Genomic DNA, 23,202 nt, shown 5'->3' with positions numbered 1-23,202 from the left:
GCTCTGTGCGATCACGTATTTCGGGTAAACTTGTGTTTATCTTACAGACTTTCCTGGCTGTTTCTTTTTTTCTTCCAATGAATTCCTTTGTTAGTAAATCCAGAATGTAATATTTTTGCATACATTTACTAAAGTCAGTTTAATCTTTTCAATACACTTTGAACATACAGTATTTGATAAATGAAACTGGCTCACTCAGTTGTCCAAAATCATAAAACCAGGAAGACGCAGAATTTACCGCGAAACCCAGATTTTCTGATTTGAAGTATGTTCTTTGCCCACAACCACTTTTCACTTGCTTGCTTGTTTTCTAGTCTCTTGAATTTTACTGAAAACCCTAGGCGGCCCCTATCAGAGAAGGCTTGAGGTCTGTGCTGTGGCCACCGGCGACACAGATACTTGTGACAGTCAGACTCTCCCTCCAGGCTGCAGGTTGGCTGGATTTTCTGAAGTCTGATGTGTTTCAGAGACACGGAAATGAATTCAGCCCCAAAACATAAGAGTCAATTACTATTGACTCTGGATTCAATTTCCCTTTAATGTGGTCCTCTTAAGTTCAGACATCCTTAACTGGGGGTTCTATGGATGGGTCTCAGGAATTCTGGACATTCTAGGACACCTTCCAGGTGGATGTGTACCCGTGTGGTTTTCTGGGAAGGAGATGCCATGATTTCATCGTATTCCCAAGGATTTCTGTCCCGGAAAGTTGTTGTGTGCAACCTAGTTCCCTTTGGTGTTTACCGAGAGCAGGGAACAGTAGCTATGGGGAGACTCTTAAACCAGCAGGCGGGGGCTCCCTGGGCAACAGGGGTCTGTCCTCCAGCCCCCCAGACTCGAGAGGTGACCCTGCCTTGGCCTCCCAGGAGGCATTCCTGTGCTGGTGTGGATGCTGCATTGCGGGCTAATTCCACTTCTGGGGTGTGCTCCCGTCCCAGATGGGTTGGTTTTTAGATGTAGATGCAGGAGGGGTGCCTGGGGGGCTCAGTCAGTTACAGGTCATGATTTAGTGGTCTGTGAGTTCGGGCCCCGCGTCGGGCTCTGTGCTGACAGCTCAGAGGCTGGAGCCTGTTTCAGATTCTGTGTCTCCCTCTCTACCTCTGCCCCTCCCCCACTCAAGTTCGTTCTCTTCCCCCCCCCCAAAACAAACATTAAAAAGAAAAAAAAAGATGCAGGAAATAGGTATCTCTTGGCCATTATTTTAGCAGAGCCTGGGGAAGTTTACGTTTGTCATAGATGGCCTGAAAGAAGTTAACCCCCTGTGCTCTACTGGTCTGGGAACTTCTGGGCGTTCCATGGGGGCACCGAGGGTTTCCTCGAGCCGACTGGCCAGCCCAGGCGGGCCGGGAGTGTGTCCCATGCCTTCACACACCCCAGGCTCAGTCCAGAGATCTGTGCGTGTGTGAGCGGCCCTGTCAGCCCCTCCGAAGCACTCTGTTCCAAGCTGGTTTCCTGGTCAAGAATCACCTTCCTGGATGATTAGTTCTGTTCACACGTTGACATTGCTCCGTGGTTAATCAGTCCAAGTGGACGCACTTTCGTTAAACTGGAGTCTGGGGAAACGGACCAAAATTAGTCATCTTTTTCTCAGTTCCCCTTTGGGTGTTTGCTCATCTTCATACACTTTTCCTGTTGGTTTTGAGTCACTAGGCATGGATCTTCCTGCGACAGTGTCCTTGGTAATCATTCATGCCCAAGGCCATGTACGGAAAACGTACCGGGGTTTTGGGGAGAGGGGCCGATGCAGTGCGCGTCGGGGCGGTGCTGCTGGCAGGGGGGCGAGGACCCAGCGGGACGGGAGCACGGTGCTCCAATCCGCTTTAGAGAGAACATCAGGGGGCGCCTGGGTGGCTCAGTCGGTTGAGCGGCCGACTTGGGCTCAGGTCATGATTTAGTGGTCTGTGAGTTTGAGCCCTGCGTCGGGCTCTATGCTGACAGCTCAGAGCCTAGAGCCTGTTTCGGATTCTGTGTCTCCCTCTCTTTGACCCTCCCCTGTTCATGCTCTGTCTCTCAAAAATAAACAAGCATTGGGGCGCCTGGGTGGCTCAGTCAGTTAAGCGTCCGACTTCAGTTCAGGTCACGATCTCGGAGTCCGGGAGTTCGAGCCCCGCGTTGGGCTCTGTGCTGACGGCTCAGAGCCTGGAGCCTGTTTTGGATTCTGTGTCTCCCTCTCTCTGACCCTCCCCTGTTCATGCTCTGTCTCTCTCTGTCTCAAAAATAAATAAACATTAAAAAAATTTTTTTAAGAAAGAACACCAGATTCTCCACAATGGACGTGGCTGGAGTCAATCCAGTGTAGGAGGAAGCAAAAAAGGTGTTTTGTGAAGGAGCGTTAAGAGGAACGCTGAGGCTTTAATGCCTTCTAATTTACACCCTTAGCACATCAGGGGCTTTTATTCATTAATTCATCCGACCCATTCTGGAAGCTCCCGACTCTTTGGACTAATAAGGCCCTTCGGTTTATGTTTATCATCTGTTACACGAAGAGCCTTTCTCTTGGGAGTCACTGACACGTGAGGGATAAACCGTGTGGCCCAGTCGGCCGTCTGCGGTGTGAGGAACCTGGGTCCTCTGCGGCCCCTCAGTGCCTCTCCTGGGCTGGCTGTGTGACCTTGCACCAGCCCCTGGCTTCTCTGGGCCTGGGTGGGTGCAGGGGTGAGGCTGGGAGGCAGCCTCACCCTGTCCCTCCACCTCCAGTGAGAGGGACCCCCTGCCGGGAGGCCTGGGGCCCAGAAGGGAGCAGGACCCCTGTTCCCCAGAGGCTTGTGAGATTCCAGGCAGGGTCGGGCAATGCCGAGAACTGCCGAGACTGGCCACAAGCGAGGACGCGGGGCAGGCAGGCGGTAGAGGGCGGCCCAGAGAGCGCCCTGGTCGCCACCCAGGCTCTGCCTCACGTGAGACCCCCGAGTCATCCAGAAACAGAACCACCCACCACATCTGGAGGCAGCGTCTCTGGCACCAGCATCAGAACCGCCGGGGCAGGGGGACTGTGGCGGCCTGGGTTCCTCCACCCGCAGGCGAAGGCGGGCAGGACGTCGAGGGAGGGCGGGAGACCCGGGGGTGCGGAGCCCCGGGCGCTCGTGCTTGTCGGGCGGGTCCTCAGGCTCACACGAGGGTCCGTCTGGAGATGCCAGGGAACAGCCTGGGAACACTTCCAAGGAGAATGTTCTGGAAATGACGCTGACGTAGGCTCCGCCCAGCGTAGTACAATGGTGAGAAGGAAGGTGGCCTTAGCGACCGTGACAGGCGGTGACGAGGCCTTAGCCGCACGCGCCCTGATGAAACCACACACGGTTACACACCCCCGGTACCTGGCAGGCGAACTGCCGAATTCTAGGCTGGATTCGTGTGAAAACCTCTCCGCTCTTTATCTCTACCCCAAGTATCCAGTCACATGTCTCTCGAGAGGTAGTTATGAGAACTGCATGGCAGTTTTACACCAGGACGAGGAAACGCCCCTCCTGGTGATGTCCCTGCCTGGCATTCTGGCCACAGGAGCTCACAGGTGACGTCTCCCGAAGGAGTCCGAGGTGAGGCAGGAACCATTTGGAATCCCGTGTCCTCGAAAAGAGTTCAGAGGGTGCCACCCCAGAGAATACTCCATGGGGGCCCCACTCCACCAGGCCCCGCCCACGCTGGTTCTCCCGAGCGGGCTGATCTGGGGCCGGGCTCCCAGGGATAGTTCACCGGCTGGTGGCACCAACCGCAGATGGAAGTCTGAACCGCCTGGGGCTGGCTGTCGTCTCCCGCAAGGTGACAGCACAGCGATGCCCTTCTGGACGGGCAGCGGGGCCAGTCGTCCCTCAGCAGGTGGTCGAGCACTTCATCAGCAGGTGCTCCTGTCACAGGCCCAGACTTGCCCGGGCCAGACTTAGGACTTTGAAGCTTTTGTAAGGGTCCCCTGTGAAGGGTTCACCTGCCGTCACTGCTCAGATTCGTTTTAGCATTACAATAAAATTGGCCGCTGGCGAGCACATCTTCGTTGTTTAAGATGTTACGTTGTAGCACACGAAGCGTGGCTTCTAGTGAGATTATTGTAGAACATTGGCTTTCCTTTTCTCTCGTTAACGTTGGAGATTTTACTTCAGGAGCAGGGTCCGCCCTCTCCTGCTTTATCCCGGAGTCTTTGGCTGCCCACTCTGTCCCCTGCTGTATAGCCTTTAAGTGGGCAACTCAATACAAGCCCCTTGATGACTCATGAAATTGATCAGCTTTGAAAGCATTTTTACGGCCCACACACGGACAGCCCAGATACGAAAAGGGGACCGTGTATCCTAAAGCCACCACCTCGTCCTTGTCACTCGGGCCGGTTAAAACACAAGCTGGCTGCTTAGAGCCACTTAGGAAGTTGGCCTCACCTTGATCGGGTGACCCCGAGAACGTGCCAAACTTTCCTGGGTGGAAAGTCCCGGAATCTTGTTTCCACCTCTCTAGACTGTGTCATTTGTACATGAGAAAAATGCCCGTGTTTCTAGTGTCGGAAGGAGAACTCCGACAACAGAAAGGAAATATTCAAAACACTTCACGTTAAAGAATACAGGTGAGCTAGACAATGAAAAGGCAGCCGTCAAAAGGGGGAAAAAATCATCAAGGAATTTGTCAACTCTCGTTTTCATCTGCTTCAGAAGCTCTTTAAAATTGGCGACGAGCTAGAAAAAGAAGGGATGTGTAGGGCGGACGGCAAGTACGTCACGTGATCAAGCGGCCCGCCGAACAAAAGTTGCGTGTAGGTGCGGGCACTTGGCGGGGTGAGCTGGCGGGCCCTCCCGCCAGGCTCCCTGCCGGCTGCGGCATCGGGCGCGGCCGTCCCGTCCCACCGGGGCCTCTGACTCGGAGAAGGTCGCCCTCCTCCCTCCGCACGAGATGCACGCACCTACGAGGAGGACAGAGTTGCTCAGATGGCTTGTTCCTGGGTCAAGCCAGTGTGGTACATTTGAGCCAAAAGTGCTGGAAAAAGTCGGTAATTTAGCATGGTGTTTACTGAATGCGTGTTTTCTGCTGTCACTTGCACGGTATTTTAGCGACACGGGAAGTTTCTTGGAAAAATAAATCCCTAAACTCCTTTCAAAATCAGGTTTCCTATGTTACCGGTTACCGTTTATAAGACCCATGACTGCTTTTCACTCGCTGGGCCCTGAGCACCTGTCGTGTGCGTGTGTGTGTGTGCGTGTGTGTGTGTGTGCATGTGTGTTGGCTCACAGGGAAGCTGCTGGCAGGGTCGTGGAGAGGCGTTGCCTTGACTGGGTGTCGGAATTCCATCCCAGGTCAGGTTTGCCCTGATGGAAGGTCGCACCTGGTGGCCAGCTTGCTCTCTCTCACGTCCCCTGGGGCAGCGTATGCCCTTTGAGGACCGCAGCCAAGGGAGATGACGCCCTCGCTGGCCCTGCTTCCTCAGGGGAGGCCTGGTGACTCCGTCCTTCCTCCTGGTCTCTGACCGTGCTCGCTGCCCCCCTAAACGGGACGGACGATAGCTCAGAAACCCTGTGGGGTCTTTATGCTGTCGCCAGCTCCTGGCCTCACGGCTGATTGTTTGCAGCCACTTTCACAACCAGAGAGGCACGGGCTGTGTCAAAGCTGCCCGGCCTTCTGGGAATACAGCAGTCCCCAGGCCTGACACAGAAGCTCACATTTGCACAGACTCGTGAAAATTCGCGGCGCTCTTACTTGGGGAAAGCACTGGTCCAATTTCCCGGGTAACGATCGTTTGGAAGGTGTGAGGGTAGGCTCCGTGTGTCCGTCTGTGGGAAGGGGTGGCCAGAACTTAGCAGTGGGTCCGTTGGCTCAGTGATGGCAGCTCCCAGGACCGCACTAGATCATTCCGTACAGCCCCACCCACCCACCACACACCCAGGGTTTGGTGCGATTGCAGCCACCTCTGGGGGCTGCCTGCTGGCGAGACCTCACCCTGACACACACATCCTTGGGGCCCACAAACAGACGTGGACCTAACCCAAGTATTTTTCAGTGGGGCTCAGCCTTGGGTGAGATCCGAGGATACGTGCAAATGTCAGTGGGATTTGCACGCATGTTCCAGAGCTGTCATTCTGGGAAAGAAGAACGATTTGGAAACATTCAGAAACCTGAAAGCAGACTGGTTTTCTTTTGGAAACTACAATTGCAGCAGAAATCAGCCACGTCCGTTTAAAGTAGTTCCTTGCGTTTGGCTCGGTAACAGTGTCCTCAACGATGAGGTGAGCCGGACGGGTGACAGTGTGACAGTTGAGTCAGGGCGGGGCACAGGAGAGAGGTGGGGTGCTGTGCAGCAGTTGGGGGGCGGGGGGGGCATTGCACTAGCCGAGCTGTCCCCAAGCGCCCTTCCTACGATCGCCGCTCGCCAACACCACCAGTGGTTGCCATTGCGTTCCAACGAATTCTGTTCCTTCTGAGCGTTGTCTTGTATCAGGGAGTTGAGCCAAAAACAAAAGGCGTGTGAATAAACACGAGCGGCCGAGACACCTGACACCTACAGCGTATGAGTTCTACCTGGAGAACTCTTAGTTCAACAATATATTAGTGTGCTCCCATGCTCGCGATTGTGGAACCATTCCGATCTTAAGCCGCTGATGGAGCCCGGTTGATCACACGTCGTAGCTTTACCCCAGAACTGACAGGCGGGGCCGTGGAGCACCCGCAGCTGTTGCCAGGACCAAAGTTCAGGGATTACGTGTCGTGGCTGTTCCGTCACTGCTGTGTCACTGGATGAAGACCTGGCCTTCTGTGTGCGTAGGAAATGATAGAACTTCCACGCCGTGGTTCAGAGTAATGGCCTCAGCTGATGGGTTTTCTAAACAAGCGTTCACACCATTTTTCTAGCGGAAAAGGTTAGATTTTCGGCACATGACCACCAGAGCTTCAGGATGGTTTTGGGGGTTTTTCTCCAGCATCACTTGGGTCTGTTACAGAGAGTGTGATCTACATGGGTGGTAAGATGCCACCCAGACTTGTTGAGCATGGCTGAGCGTTTTGGTAAAACCCCAAGCTGGTAGGCTCTTAAAAAATTTTTAGGGGCGCCTCGGTGGCTCAGTCGGCTAAACGTCTGACTCTTGATTTCGGCTCAGGTCGTGATCTCACTGTTCATGGGATGGGGCCCCGAATCGGGCTCTATACCGACAGCGTGGAGCCTGCTTGGGATTCTCTCTCTCCCTCTCTCTCTCTGCCCCTCCCCTGCTCGAGATCGCACATGTGCTCGCTCTTTCTCTCAAAATAAATAAATAAAAGTCAAAAATACTTTTAGAGTATGACTTCTTTGAAATTAGAAATTGCATATAATGCAAGTGATGACTCCACGTGGAGGGAAGGTTCCAGAGCCCATGCCTGACGTCACAAGCAGAGTCGACCCTCATCAGGTTGGTGTCCTGCCACACGTGTGGTTTGCAGACTGGCGCAGGGCATCCTGTGCAGGGCCAAACGGGAGGGTGTTTGATGCGCTCTTTAAAGCCACCGGAAGGCATGTGTTTATTCCCACACAGACACTTACCGAGTGAATTCCGTGTGCCAGACGCTGCATAGGAGGGTGCCGCCGAGAACAGAATGGGTGTCGGCACCAAGGGGCCAGGACCCTGGAGGAGTCAGCTGAAAATGCACTCACCCTGCACTAACCTCCAGTTTCCCTGAGAAGCGTCTGCCGGGCCACCGAGCTTCTTCCAAACAGCGTCACAGGTCACCGCGTACCCAGGAACCTTAGGCAGATGAAGTCTGTCCCCTGGGGGGTAAAACTGTCATTGTCCCGATGCCTCGGTCGGCCCCACACTGGGTGTTTAGAGTCTCAGTCTTCGGTGTTCTGTGAAGGACGGCGCAGGTGGATGGCAGTGACCTGCCGAGTGAGACGCCGTCCAGAAGGATGCGTTGTGAAAACCACGCTGTTTGCTCCGCTGAAATGCTTCCTCTGCGCTCGTGACTATGGGAATCTGTAATTCATAGCTCATCTTGGCAGAAACGACTGCACGTGTAGAGTTCGAGTTTGCTTAATTCCATCTGATTCCATCATCTTGGGCCAGGTCCTCCCAGTTCCAGACCCCAGTTCCCCCCCCGGGGTGGGAGCAGTGAATTTTATTATTTTTTATATTTTATTTTTAGTTTTTATTTATTTTTTTGAGAGAGAGAGCACGTGTGTAAACAGGGCAGGGGCCAAGGGGGGGCAGAGAGAAAGGGAGAGAGAGAATCCCAAGCAGGCTCTACGCCCTGACCCAGGGCTTGAACCCATGAGCCATGAGATCATGACCCGAGCTGAAATCAAGAGTCAGACACTTAACCGACGAGCCACCCAGGCGCCCCGCTTCGTCATCTTCTAAAATGTCAACTAAGATGGCTTAAAAACCAAAAGAGGGATGGTTACTCAGTAACTTCTTTCAATGAGGTTTTTGACCAGAAGTTTCATCGTTTCAACGGAAACCGGTAAAAACCAATCTGCACGTTACCGCTGAAATTGTTTAAACTTCATTCTGAAGTTCGTGATCGTTTTCTGCCTGGATTCTGTTTATCAGAATCATCGAGATACGAAAATCGTGTATACAGCAGACCTGTTATGTGAAACCTGGGTTCTGAAACCCTGATGACCAACTCAGCGGTCCTCTCCAAGGGGATTTGGGGATGATATACTTTTGGCAGGAAACTGGAAAAACAGCTGGGACCCGAGTATTGGCAGAAATGGTTGTCCTCCGTTGCCCCAAGTACCGAATCGTGCTTTAGCCTTGTATGGGGGCACGGTCCCTCAGAGATGCCGGGCGTGTTAATCCAACACGACGCATGATTTTGCTTGGATTACTACCCATGACTAGTCAAGGAAAAAATGTAAACTCTTCACATTTATATCTACAAACCTATTTAGGAGAAATTTATCACACTCGGTTGTCTAATTTGCTACAATGGACATTCATCTCTAATCTCACTTTTAGACCAGCGTTTTGTTCGTCAGTTTCGAGTAAATTCCTACCCCCTACCCCCAAATACCCTGTGTCCCAGGAAAATAATCTGTGAACTCACTGGCCACCTGCCAGGCTGGCACATATGTGTGGTCTCCATATTGCTTACCATGTGCTCCCTGACTGCGAATTTTGTGTTCATCCACAAGAGGGACTTTGCATGTTGAGTCTAAACATTTTAATAGCTTTAAAAACGTTGAACCTTTCTTTTCCACCAAATGGTAGGCTTATTCTTCACATCCAGAGATGGCATCCAAGTTATTTAATGCTGGCTTCTGTTTTGTTTTGTATTGTTTTGTTTTGTTTTCTTGCAGCAGGATTTTATGTGCTTGATTAGCTCACAGTTAATTTTGCCTAACTTCCCATAGTGTTTCAGTGTTGCTGGATAGGACAGCAGTGGGTGAGCACAGGAACCCCACAATGATGGTTAGTGAGGAGACTTTACTATTTTTAAATTTCCTTATAGAGAAGCCTGGGTCTTGATCAGTTTTATATTTCAATATAAAAAATTTAGAAAGGAATGAGAAGAAAATTAATCATGAATGAATGTTTATTCATGTTAATGAATCATGAATGAAAAATGAATGTTTATTCGTTTTTGAGAGACAAAGAGACGAGTGCAAGTGGAGGAGGGGCAGAGAAAGAAGGAGACACAGAATCTGAAGCAGCTCCAGGCTCTGAGCCATCAGCACAGAGCCCGACGCGGGGCTCGAACCCACGAACCGCGAGATCATGACCTGAGCCGAAGCCGGACACTCAACCGACTGAGCCACCCAGGCGCCCCACTTTACAATTTTTTTTTTATTCTGTAGTAATTGTAGAGTCACGGGAAGTTACAAAACCTAGCACAGACTATCTTCTCTTCCCCCAGTTTTCCCCGCTGACGTTATCTTATATGACAATACTGTATAAACAACTAGGAACTTGGTATTTGAAGCGATCAACAGACTTTATAGAGCTGTCACCAGTATTACACGTGCGTGCGTGGCTGTGTGTGTAGTTTGTCCAAGTCAACCCATATGTAGATTTATGTGGCCAGCACCACAATCAAGACACAGAATAGTTTCATGTCCACAAAGATTCCCCCTGCAACTCTTTTATGGACGCACACACACACGCACACACCCCCTACCTCTGGCAATAATTAATACGTTCTTTTTCTCTATAGTTTTGTCGTTTCAAGAATGACACACAAATGAAATCGCATAAATACAATCTTCGGAGATCGGCTTTTTTTGCTCAACATAATTCTCTGGTGATTCATTCCACTTGTGTGTCTCAGTAGTTTGTTCTGTTTCATTGCTGTGGGATGATGTGTCTCAGCTTGCTTAACCGTTTACTCACTGGAGGACATCTGGGTTGTTTCCAGTTTGAGTGTTACTGGTGAAGGTTTTTGTACGACCAGAGTCTCCTTTCCACTGGGGTTGATGCCCAAGAGTGCAATTGCTGGGTTGTACACCAAGTGCAAGCTTCATTTTATAAGAAACCACCAGACTCTTTTGCGGGCTGTACCATTTTACGTCCCCACCAGCCATGTGGGAGAGATCCAGTCTCTCTGCAACCTTGCCAGCATTTGATGTTATCACTTTCTTTTTATCTTGCCGTTGGTAGGTGGGTGGTAATGTGTTCTTGTGGTTTTACATTCCTCTGACAGCTCGTGATGTTGGGTCTGTTTTCGTGTGCTTCTTTGCCACGTGTGTATCCTCTTTTGTGAAACAACTAACACTAACACTTTTACTCATTTTGTAATTAGATAGTTTGTCTCATCTTACTGTTGACTTTTGAGAATTCTTTTTTTTATTTTTTCCGATGTCTATGTATTTATTTTGATAGAGAGTGTGGACGAGTCTGCACAAGTGGGGCAGGGGCAGAGACAGAGGGAGACGGAGAGTCCCAAGCAGGCTTCGAGCTGTCATAACAGGGCCCAACGTGGGACTCGGTCCCACAGCCGTGAGATTGTGACCTGAGCCGAAATCGAGAGTCAGAGGCTCAACTGACTGAGAATACTTTATGCTGTAGACACAGATCTTTGTTGCAGGAGTGGTTTGCAAATGTTTTCTCCCAGTCGATAGCCTCTCTTTTCATCTTCTCAGCAGAGTCTTCGAGAGCAAAAGTTTTAAGTTTTGATTAAGTTCATAGTGAAATTGAGCCCCGCACTGGGCTCCACTCTGGGCACAGAGATTGTCTCTGTCTCTCCCCGTCTGCCCCTCCCCTGCTTGCGCTCTTGCGTGTGCGTGCGCTCTCTCTCTCTCTCTCTCTCTCTCTAAAAAAGAAAATTGTTTTTTATTAAGCTCAGTTTGTCAATTTTTCCTTTTGTGGATCATGCTTTTGGTGTCATGTCTAAATTTTTTTCCCCTAGCTGTAGGTCCTGAAGCTTTTCTGCTGAAAGTTTTATGATCATTTAAATCTCGGATCCATTTGTGGTTCATTGTTGTATGAAGTATGGGATGTAGGTCACATTGCTTTTTTTTCTTTCTTTCCCTTGGAGATCCATTCCTCCAGCACGATCTGTTGAAAAGACTCTCCTTCCTCCAGTGAGTTGGCTTTTCATCGCTGTCAGAAAGCAGTTGGGTATAATTGGATGGGTCTACTCAGGGCTCCGTCTTCTGTCCCACTGGTCCAGCCAGACCAGTCTCTTGATCACTTTAGCTACGTTGTAAGCCTTCTCATCGGTAGAGTGACTCCTTCCCCTTTGGTATTCTTTTTCAAAATGCGGTTAGCTATTTCTGGTTTTTTGCATTTCCATTTAAATTTTAAACTTTTTTTTTTTTTTCAACGTTTTTTATTTATTTTTGGGACAGAGAGAGACAGAGCATGAACGGGGGAGGGGCAGAGAGAGAGGGAGACACAGCATCGGAAACAGGCTCCAGGCTCTGAGCCATCAGCCCAGAGCCCGACGCGGGGCTCGAACTCACGGAGCGCGAGATCGTGACCTGGCTGAAGTCGGACGCTTAACCGACTGCGCCACCCAGGCGCCCCTCCATTTAAATTTTAGACTCCGCTTGGGGCACCAGGGTGGCTCAGTCGGGTTGAGTGTCCAGCTCTGACTCAAGTCATGATCTCACGGTTCGTGAGTTGGAGTCCCACATCATGCTCTCTGCTGTCAGGACAGAGCCTGCTGCAGATCCTCTGTCCTCCTCTCTCTGTGCCCCTCCCCTGCTTGCACGTGCTCTCTCTGTCTCTTAAAAATAAATAAAAACGTAAAAAAATAAATTTTAGACTACAGCTTGTCTATATCTACAAAAAGCCTTGCTCAGTTTTGATAAGAATTGCATTATACCTACGGATCAATTTTTGGAGAATTAAACCCTTCACTCTGTTGAGTCTTCTAATCTGGGGACACGGCATCTCCCTCCGTTTACTTAGCCCTTCTTCGGTTGTGTTTCTTTCGGTAGGATTCTGTAGTTTTCAGCACAGCTACTGTCTGTGTTTTGTTAGCCTTTACGTAAGTGTTCCATTATTCTGGGAGTGGTTGTAAATGGCACAGTCACATTTAACGCCTGAGTAAAATTTTATGTGACGGATGTGTCATTTAATGCGGACCTTGAAATTGTTTCCCATTTATTCGTTCTTATATAAAATAATGGTAACAAACAGCTTTCCATATTCAACTTTTATTGATAAAGTCTGAAAACTAAAGATTCCTGGGCCAGGAGGTACGACGGTGCCTCCGGACGGACCACGGACTTGGTGTAGAGAATAAAAGAATACTTTCTGCCCGGGGCCCGCTAATCTGCACGCGACAGGTGTGCTTTTCTAGTCACGGTATTTTCTTTTCTGGTCACACTTCTTTCTCTAGAACGTGGAGTGGCTGTTTAGATCCTTTCCTGTATCGTGGCTGATTACCTTCTACCACAACATAAAACTCTTTATAGGGCACCATTACTGTTTTCCCAAAAACGTGACCTCATCCCACGAACTTGCCCCCCTGGTACCTGGTGCTGCCATTATTCTCGCCCCACAAGTGGCCTCTTTCGATCCTTTTGCTTCGGATGTGAAGAATGGTATCAATCTGAATAACCCATCCTTCTCTCCAGATCCTGCTTTGCCTGCCCTCGCGCAGGTCGCGTACATGCGCCTGCCCAAGTAGTGGCCGTGCAGCATGGCGTGGCTGCTTCCAGAGGGAGGGCCGGGCACGTGGACGTTCAAGGATGAGTCTTTCCCAGTCCGAGCAATCAACGTTAATAGCTATTGCCATGCATTTGTTGGACCATTAAAAAAACCTGTTACTTAAGCAACTTTTTCTTTGCGGAAACCAAGCCGCAAAGGTTTGCTTAGAGACACCCCGTCAGCCTGTCCCGTGTCCTCTCCATGGGAGAACGCGTGGTACTCGTCAGTCTCCCGGAGCCACAGCGCCCGCGTGAGTGACTCAATTACTACGGCCCACGCATTTTGCCCACCAGTTCGATATTCAGCCTTGAGTCACTTTTTACGTCTGTTTTGTCAGTGAGAGCTACAGAATTTGTACGTCCATTACAACTTGTGCCTTTGACCTGAGCGTTCCCGAGGACAGACTTACAGTGAGGATCTTCTGTGTGTGTCAAGAAAGACACAGGGGCGTCTGGCTGGCTCAGACGGTAGAGGGTATGACTCGGGTTGTGGGTTTGAGCCCCACGTTGGACGTAGATTACTTAAACATAAAGAAAAATCTTTAAAAAAAAAAAGACACAAACAATCCATGGAGACGTTGACTGTTCACATTGTCTTGGAGAATATCCTTTGCCCTTTTGAGGATGTGAACCTGCCATCTGACCACTAGCCTTAAACGTCAGTAGCTTCTTATTGATGGTTCTGGAGAACCTTTGGCTCCACACCTCAGATTTCCTTTTGATGAGAAAAATAAGTGAAACCCCCGTAATGACACTTGTAGATATACCTTCTGCCTCTAACTATGCAGTCCAGCCATGAGTCTGTCCCCTTTAAAAAAATTTTTTTTTAATGTTTTTATTTATTTTTGAGACAGAGAGAGAGCATCAGCAGGGGAGGGGCAGAGAGAGAGGGAGACACAGAATCCGAAACAGGCTCCAGGCTCCGGGCTGTCAGCACAGAGCCCGACGCGGGGCTCGGAACTCACAAACCGCGAGATCATGACCTGAGCCGCAGTTGGACGCTCAACCGACTGAGCCCTCCGGGCGCCCCCCTTTTTTTTAATGTTTATTTATTTCTGAGACAGAGACAGAGCATGAGTGGGGAAGGGGCAGAGAGAGAGGGAGACACAGAATCTGAAGCAGGCTCCAGGCTCTGAGCTGTCAGCACAGAGCTCGATGCGGGGCTCGAACTCACGGACCGCGAGATCGTGACCTGAGCCGAAGTCGGACGCTCAACCGACTGAGCCCCCTGGAGCCCCTGTCCCCTTTTATTAAAGAAAGAACAGGAGCGGGCCATGGTCACTGGTGCGAGAGGACGTGTCCTGGTCAGCCCAGGTGGCTCAGTGCATCCTGGACAAGCTTAATGCCCAGCTGTCTGCAGAGGACCCCAGGCTTTTCTCGGACTGTAGTTACAGAGCACCTGAAACGTGTGAGCGAGGAGTCCTGCCCGCACAGAGTTGCTGACCAGCGGTCAATTCCACACCTTATTCTCTGTCAGGAACATCGGGTTTTGACAAACTGTCCTGATACAGGTATTTACCGAACATTTACAAAACGTTGACTTCAAAAAACAAACCCAAACCTAGGATATCGAGTCGGAAATATAGAAACAAGTGGCACGCCTGGCTGGCTCAGAAGAGCATGTGACTCCCGATCTCAGGCTCATGAGTTGGGTGGGTCATCAGACCCATCGTGAGTGGGTCATCAGACACCCACGTTGGGTGTCGGGATTACTTAAATAAATAAACTTAAAAAAAAAAGAAATATGTAAATAAGTCTTGGAGAAGGTGATATTCAGATAAATTTTCCCTTTTGTTGGAAAAAGGGATGAGCTCGTCCCCATAGATCTCACTGGGGTATGACTGTAACTTCCTCGGCTCGCCGATCGTGTGGGTTAGCCTCATGTAGGTTTTGCATTTGGGATTGCAGAGCCTAGATTCTCAGTTTTCCCTTATCTCTCGGTACATCCTCTTTCGTGGGACGCACCTCAAACCCAGTGGGAGAATGTTCTGAGGATGAGGACTGGAAGGGAAGCAGCGTGATGACCCAGGGTATTCCGTTACCCTCTGCGGCCTTTTGCTCGGCGCCGTTTTTAAAATTGTGCGAGGGAATAACGACTCATTCGGTCCCCTTCGTGCCCACGTATCGTCCCCATAGAAAGCTGCCCGTTCCTTGAGGAAACTTCTCGGCGTTGGACCCCATGGCGCACGCCTTCCATCCACACCCAGTTTGGCGGCTCTTTGGAGACCCCTCGGTGCCTCTGAATAAATTCACACCCACAGATAGCGACCTCCTCACCTCGCGCTGGAGGTGACTAGTTGGAAAGCACATCTCCGGAGGCCACTGTTGAGATGAGGCAGAAACGGCCAGCGATCCGTGTTTAGAGCCTTCGCCTCACACACAGCCGTCGGACGCCAGAGCCTCGCAGCTCGGGCCTCACGCAGGGCGCTCAGGGCTGGACGAGCCTGCGAGAACCTGGGAGCCCGGAGCCGGCAGCGTGTGGGACGCCGTGGCCTCCAGCCCCCCGGAAATGCCACTCTGGCTGCTGTCACTGTGCAGAATCACGGCCGTCGGGGAGTCTGACTTGCGTGGACCGTGATCCGTAGAAACGCGGGCAGACGTGAGCCTTTCAGAGGCTGGAAGGGACAACGATTGGAGGGGACAACAGGCAGCGGGGACGAAGACAGAACGGTGTTGGGTGGAGCTTCCACCTAAAAACAGGGAGAAGTTCCTGTGACCTCAGTAACCAAAAGCAATGGGACTGGGCGGGGTGACGGCAAGGTTTTGGATGGGAGGGCGTCGGGATCGCTCCGCTGCTCCCCTGTGCTTCCCCTGTGTCTCCTCGCCTGGTGCTGCTGTGCTGTCGTGCCCCTCCGCGAGGCCTGGCGTGCACACCCCCTCCTTGTCAGTGTCACTGAGTGTGCCCTGCTGCGGGGACTGCCCCTCTGTGCCGAAGCGCTCCCTCGGGTAACAAGGAAACGCACTCGGACTCTTGGTTTCCGCTCAGGTCATGGTCTCACCGTTTGCAAGATCAAGCCCCGCGTCGGGCTCTGTGCTGACAGCATGGAGCCTGCCTGGGATTGTCCTCTGCCCCTCCCCCACCCATGCCCTCTCTGTCGAGGGAGGGAGGGAGGAAGAGGAAGAAAGAAAGAAAGGAAGAGAAGAAAGAGAAAAAGAAACAGGGAGGGAGGAAGGAAGGAAGGAAGGAATAAAGAAAAGGAAGGAAAAAAGAAAGAAAGCGAGGGAAGAAAGAAAAAGGAAGGAAGGAATAAAGAAACAAAGGGAGGAAGGAGGAAGGGAGGGAGGAAGAGGAAGAAAGAAGAAAGAAAGGAAGGAAGGAAGAAAGGAAGAGAAGAAAGAAAGAGAAAAAGAAACAGGGAGGGAGGGAGGAAGGAAGGAATAAAGAAAAGGAAGGAAGGAAAGAGGAAAGAAAGAGAGGGAAGAAAGAAAAAGAAAGGAAGGAAGAAAGAAACAAAGGGAGGAAGGAGGAAGGAAGGGAGGGAGGAACAGGAAGAAAGAAGAAAGAAAGAGAGGAAGAAAGAAAGGAAGGAAGGAAGAAAAGAAGAGAAGAAAGAAAGAGAAAAAGAAACAGGGAGGAAGGAAGGAAGGAAAGAAGGGAGGGAGGGAAGAAAGAAAGGGAGGAAGGAAGACAGAGAAAGAAAGGAGGGAAGGAAGGGAGGGAGGCAGGCAGGAAGAAGGAGGGAAACAGGTGTTCCGGGATGAACGGGGGCCTTGGGCCCGCACCGACCCCATCCCTCCAGGAATTCTGCATCCTGACGAACATCAGGTCAAATGCACCCGTGCTTCAAGCGCTGGAGGTCACCCTGCTGGAAACCAGACCTCGGGCGGCTGGGCACATCTTTCCCCAACTCAGGTGTCCTGTGTCCCGCTCCTGAAATTTCAGAGCTTCGCCCTGCCGGCTCAGCATTTCACCCAGCCCTTTCCTGCACCTTCCCCGCCCCGTCCTTCCCGCCTCCCTCCCTCCCTCCCTCCCTCCCTCCCTCCCTCCTTTGCGGTTGTAGATCCATTCCTAAATAAAGCCATCCTGTTTTGTCTCAGTTCCAGCCGGTGCCCGGAGGCCCAGCTGGACGGAGTGCCTCTACTGAGTGGCTCCGCGTATTTTTAGCCCCTTAGATGGAGAGGAAACTTCGTAGAAGTAGTTTCCCGAGGACTCGACTGGGCGGATGCGGCTGGCCTGCCGTCGCATCTCACGTTTGCGCACGCGGGCCAGCGAGAGCAGACACGCCGGCCGAGGCGTGTGGCCGGCCCTGCCACCTGGGGGCTGCCGCTGCTCACACGGGGCGCAGGCCTGGTCGGAGGCCAGCTGCCCGCAGTGTGGACCGGGGTGGGAGCCTGGGACCTGCCCGAGGCCCGGCCCCCGGCCCGCCGTCCGAGCCGCCTGACCTGTCTGGGGGAGGGGGGCCTTCTGGCTCTTAGAGTTCACGGTGATCCTTACGTCCTGTTAGCAAGAGGCGTGAAGCCACCGCCCCCGGGTTTCCGCAGTGAGACGCGTGTCTCTGCTGGTTCTGGGTCCAGGAAGCTTTGCTGGTAGCAGAGACCCCAGACCTGCCGGCGGCCAAAGGTCGGACGCTGCGGGAGCTCCCTGGGGGTCGTCTCCCGCTCCCCCCCTGCCGAGGGCCTCTGCTCTCGTCTGTACCTCCTGGAGGAGGCATCGAAGGCCACGGGGCCTTCTCTCTCTCCTCTTCTCTCCCCTCTGAGAACATTCCTGAGCTTCCCTTTCCTGCAGAACCCCAGACTAGGTGTGGCGTGCTCTCGTGCTGAAAGCAGCTCGTGGCACCGGGTCTCTTTAAGTTTTTAAAAACATTTTTTAAGTTCTATTTATTTTTGAGAGAGAGAGACAGAGTATGCGTGGGGGAGGGGGCAGAGAGAGAGAGAGAGGGAGACGCCGAATCCGAAGCCGGCTCCAGGCTCCGAGCTGTCCGCGCAGGGCCCGAGGCGGGGCTCGAACCCACGAGCTGTGAGATCATGACCTGAGCCCAAGTGGGACGCTTAACTGACTGAGCCACCCAGGGGCGCCTTCAATATCTTTTTTAAGATACGTAAACGCATGAGTGAGTTGGAAGGGAGCAAACATTCAGAGGCCGAAGCCTGTGTTAGAGCAAGAACCCCGGCTAAGAGGACGGTGGAGGCTGACCGTCTCCTTGACAGCAGTCGACGAGGCTGGTGACCTTGGGGTGACCTCGTAGCCTCACGGGGCAGGGGGCTGGTGACAGGTCCCAGGTGGCCGTCTCGCCCACCTCGGCGTGAAGGAAGACCTCAGGAAGGACACCAGAGCCTGTGCCCCGTCAGACGGCTGTCACACCCGTCCCGCTGCCTGGGATGAGTCTCCGGCCGGATTTCCGGGGAGGGGTCCCGTCTGGAGGTCCGCGCGAAGCCCCAAGACGGGGCGAGGTCCGAGGCTGCTGAGAAGCTCTGGAACAAGGCGCCCCTGCCGTCGGGAGGGGTAACCGGCCGTGCTCCGATGTGCAGACGCCCGGCCGCAGACTTAGCTGCTGTGGCTTCACCGACCGGCCGGCGGCAGGACCGGGCTGGCTGGGCGGGGCTTGCTTGCGGGGGTCAGACGTTACCTGCTTTCCTTGACCTTTTCTACTTACAAACCGCCAGTTTAACAATTCACTCTGCAGCCCTCGTGGGACACGATAGCCTCCACGCGAATTGCGATTTCCGGAATGAACTCTGTCTGGAGGTGAAGCTAACACTTGGCGTGATTTTTATTTTCTATGTCGTCATCATCAGTATTTCATGAGTTCCGATTTGCACGTGGTTTTCATAAATACTCTGCTTCGAAAAGGACCTGAGACGCGGATGCCTCGGAACAGAGGACATCCTAAGAAAGTGGCCTCGGTGCAGGGAGGAGGGGACAGCTGTGAGGTGTCCCCCCGCCCCAGTCCATGGTCACCACCGTCCAAAGCTCGCCAGCCTCTCGCCACCGGGGTGCTAGAACCCCTGCACGGGACGCTCCGTGTGACCCGTCAGAACTGCAAACACAGTTCAACAGGGCTTTAAAAAATCCATTGTCGAAAATTATCTTGTGATGACTTTTAAACAACTTATGGCCCCAGTTTTTATCTCTTACATGAGAATGTTTTTGAAACCCTCTTGCTCGTGAAGCAAGCACTTGACCATAGTACCAGCATCTCCCCCCAAATTCCTCAACTTATTTAAAAAAAAAAAATCCATTCAAAGGAGTTACACTAGAAACCAGATGTTTAGAGGATTTAGGAACAGAGTTTATTTTCTTAAGGGAATAACATTAAAATCCACAGAGTTTTAGATAAAACGACCCGGCTGGTAAGAAAGAAAAGGCATTCATCTCCAAATGACACACGGAGAATATTATAATTCTGGTGGCCCTTTAGGGCAGTAATCATGAAGTGATCCAGAAAATAGGACCATCCCATCCGCAAACAGAAGCAGACGTGCCGGGACATGTTCCCCTCCCTGTGTCCATCTGGGGGTGTTCTGTGCGCCTGTGGTCAGCATCAGATGCCAGGCCTCTCTTCTCGTCTCCTGTCTCCCCTCCCCTCCCCTCCTCTCCCCTCCCCTCCCGTCCCCTCTCTCTTCTTTCTTTAAGATCTTGGGAAAGAGAAAAACAAAGTATCCTCAGGCGAGTTCAAGCCAAAATGTCACCACCAATGAAAACTCTAAAATCTAAAATGTGACACTCTTAGTTCCTTCTCCTACGGATAGTTGAGATTCTTTGCTCTTAAAGACCTCACTGATTTCACATGAGGAATTAACTGCCTCGCCACGTTATCAGGGAAGAAAGTCCTCAGGTTCCTGATGCCATTCTTGGAGGTGAGATCAGGTGTGTGCTTTGGGCACATTTACTCGAAGTTCTTGGACAGCAAGAATACACAGAACGTGAAATGTTCTGGAGATTCGTTTGTAAACCTTTGATGTGAAATGTCAAGAAGGTGAGCTGCCGAGGTGGGAAGGGGGTGTGGTGCAGGGAGGAGGAGGCAGCCCGGACGGTAGCCGGGACAGCCTTAGAAAGGCGCCGAGCCAGCTTCACGGACGGGCGCACCAGGAGCAGGGACGCGGTGGCAATGTCCAGGTTGTGGGCGCTGCGGGTTCCGCTGTGAGAGCAGCACCTGTCCGACCCAGTGGGTTGAGTGACATCATTTACTGCAGCTGCCGGGTCTCCACAAAAAGCGGCTAAAGAGGAGGAATGATCTGGAATCTTCCGGAAACACACATGTGCTGGGAAATGTCATCGGGGAAGAGACCAGCGGGTTAAGAGTCCACACCTCCTTGACCCTCTCCCCTTTGGGCGTCTGTGAGACGCTGGGTTCTGTAATCCGCCCATGCCTGGGGACGTGCTGACTTTGCTTTCTAGTCATCACTGTGACTGTTAATGTATCCCCCCCACCTCCGTAACCAAAACGAAGTTTTGGAAAGATGAGATTCGGTGAACTATTTATTACCTTTTTCGTGGTGTAAGTGTTGCATCAGCTCGGCTGCATGACTGAAGTTATTTCGGGAGGGAAATTGGGCTTTGGGGTGACTCACCCCGGGCTGTGCGGTACGTAGCGGGTGGTCCGTGGGGCCATGACTGCAAAGTGCCTCCTGAACGGAAAAGGGGCACCTTGTCCTTAGGCAACAAATAATCTTCAGTTTCTGTCTTCAGTGGACAAGTCAGCAGCAGGAAAGGATAGCATCTGTGTTTCTGTGGGGACTTAGAACTTCGCTCTGCTCTTGCTTTCTAAGTGGGGATCGGAGTCTGCAGCAGCGACGTGAGTGCGGTTTTCTTCGCCGAGCCTGCTTGGGATTCTCTCTCTCCCCCTCTCTCTGCCCCTCCCCCGCTCATGCTCTCTCTGTCTCTGTCTCTCTCACTTTCTGTCTCTGACTCAAAATAAGTAAATAAGCTTTAAAAATTAAAAAAGAAGAGATCACCAATCAATGACATTCTTTTTTTAAAAATATATTTATTTATTGGGGCGCCTGGGTGGCGCAGTCGGTTGAGCGTCCGACTTCAGCCAGGTCACGATCTCGCGGTCCGTGAGTTCGAGCCCCGCGTCGGGCTCTGGGCTGATGGCTCGGAGCCTGGAGCCTGTTTCCGATTCTGTGTCTCCCTCTCTCTCTGCCCCTCCCCTGTTCATGCTCTGTCTCTCTCTGTCCCAAAAGTAAATAAACGTTAAAAAATATATATATATATTTATTTATTTTTTTGGAGAGAGAGACAGAGAGTGAGCAGGGGAGGGGCAGAGAGAGAGGGAGACACAGAATCCGAAGCAGGCTCCAGGCTCCGAGCTGTCAGCACAGAGCCCGACGTGGGGCTTGAACTCACGAACCACGAGATCGTGACCTGAGCCGAAATGGGGCGCTCAACCCACTGAGCCTCCCAGGCGCCCCAAATCAATGACATTCTAATTCACGTCTCCTAATTGAGCTCATAGGAACATCATGTCCTGACCAAAAAGAATCCGTTTGGCTATGTTCATTGTTTGTGTTCAAAAATAGAATAACCATTGTTTTTACACACATGCCAAATAATCCTTGAAGATGTGGAAATTGGAGAGTTTCCCTTAACCGTCGGAAGAAAAAAAGCCAACGATTCCTGCGGAGGCTGCGGACCGGCGGTCAGGGTTTGCCGTTCGTACGAGCTTCCTCTACTTTAAAAGGTGTCGAATACCAGTTACGTGGAGATAAAATAATGCCGTTTATAACTTTTGAGAAACGGAAGTGTTCACACCATTTAGAGGGACCTCTGTCCTGTACTGTAAATTCCTGCTATTACGACTTCATCTGAAAATATTTGCCCTTAGACGAACGTATGGGGAGGAAAAGGTGTTCCGTCAGCCTGTGATTGGAAACCACCTCTAACACTAAGGGCTGTGCACCTTACTCGGGATCGAATCTCTACTTCAAAAGACACGTTTTAAGGAATCAAAGAAAGAACTGTGGAGAGTCCTGACTACCCAGAGTTCAACGTGCGAATGCATTTCCTTCACTCTGTTTAGAGGAGCTTCTCAGCCGGCGCGTCCCGACGTGTTCCAGCACCTCGTGCATTGCCAAGCAGTTAGAGCAGGTCAGAGGACAGAGTGGTCAGATGGATGGTGGATTGAAGGGCGTCTCAGGGAAGCAGAGATAGACTCAGCCACATGTTGCTGGCCCTGGGCGGGTAGATACCCTGTTACAAGTGACGCAGGAAGTTCTCTGGTGAGAAGTTGTACTCATTTCTGCCAGGGTTTTAATTTCAGGAACAAGGGCTTTTATTTTTTTTCCTACTGGGAAATCCTGCTTCTCTACGGGCAGAAAAAGCTCATCTGCCTGCTTCTTCTGATGTAGCGTCTCTGGGAGAGCAATGAGACACGCTGCGCATCAGCCGTGGCCAAAACGTCCTTCAAGAAGGAGGAGGACACACGTCTGTGCTCTGCAAACTGCGTCCCCCTGTCCTGTTGATGGCCCTTCTCAGCACAGGGCTGTGGACGTGAACACGGGATTCTCAGACGCTCATTCTGTCCCCAGTTGCCACTTTCGTGCCTGCCCCACCCAACTCTCGCCCAAACTGTGAGGAGCAGAATGGATTTCCTTGAGGGCCCCTTTACGTGTCCCTGAGGACCCGGTAGGACCAAATGACAAAAATCCGTACAGGAAAGAAAAAGTGACCCACTGGGCGGGGGTGGGGGGCAGGGGGCTTGGATGGTTAGGCGTCCAACTCTTGGTCTCAGCTCAGGTCCTGATCTTACGGTTCGTGAGCTCAATCCCTGCATCGGGCTTTGCACTGAGAGTGAGGAACCTGCTTGGGATTCTCTCTCTCTCCACCCCTCCCCTTCTCTCACTACCCCTCCCCCCTGTCTCTCGCTCTCAAAATAAATAAACTTAAAAAAATCAAATAGGCACAAATAAGGGGGGTTATGTAAAGCCCCATGGTGTCCCGACTTTCACAATAAACCCCCGTGTGACAGGTACCCTCCCTCACCAGGAAGTAGAGATAGCCCGTCGCCAGGGATGGGAACCTTTTCTGCTTTTTACCCCAGCCCACCTCTTCTTCAGAATTCCTACCTAATGGAAGTTCCCGAAGCCAAGCTTTCTTTCTCCGGTCCGTTCCTGACAGATTTATAGCCCTTTTGTCCTTAAAGAATAAAAACCGCCTATTCTGGTCATCTCTCTGGGTCTCCGTTTCATGATTGGGCCTCTGTGCACGCATAATAATACTTTGATTTTTTCTT

At 51.7% G+C, this 23,202-nt stretch overlaps 1 protein-coding gene across 6 annotated transcripts in view; it reads left to right on the top strand.

Annotated features, from left to right (window-relative positions):
• Nucleotides 1-23,202, top strand: part of RPS6KA2 (ribosomal protein S6 kinase A2) — a 293,733-nt gene that overhangs the window by 178,131 nt on the left and 92,400 nt on the right. The window lies entirely within an intron of this gene.

Source organism: Lynx rufus, unplaced genomic scaffold (genome assembly GCF_022079265.1).
Source record: "Lynx rufus isolate CCGP_SWC_20201006 ecotype Redwood Valley unplaced genomic scaffold, mLynRuf1.p SCAF_32, whole genome shotgun sequence".
Taxonomy (NCBI): Eukaryota; Metazoa; Chordata; class Mammalia; order Carnivora; family Felidae; genus Lynx; species Lynx rufus.
Note: the sequence above shows the minus strand (reverse complement) of the source record. Positions and strands in the feature narration are given on the sequence as shown.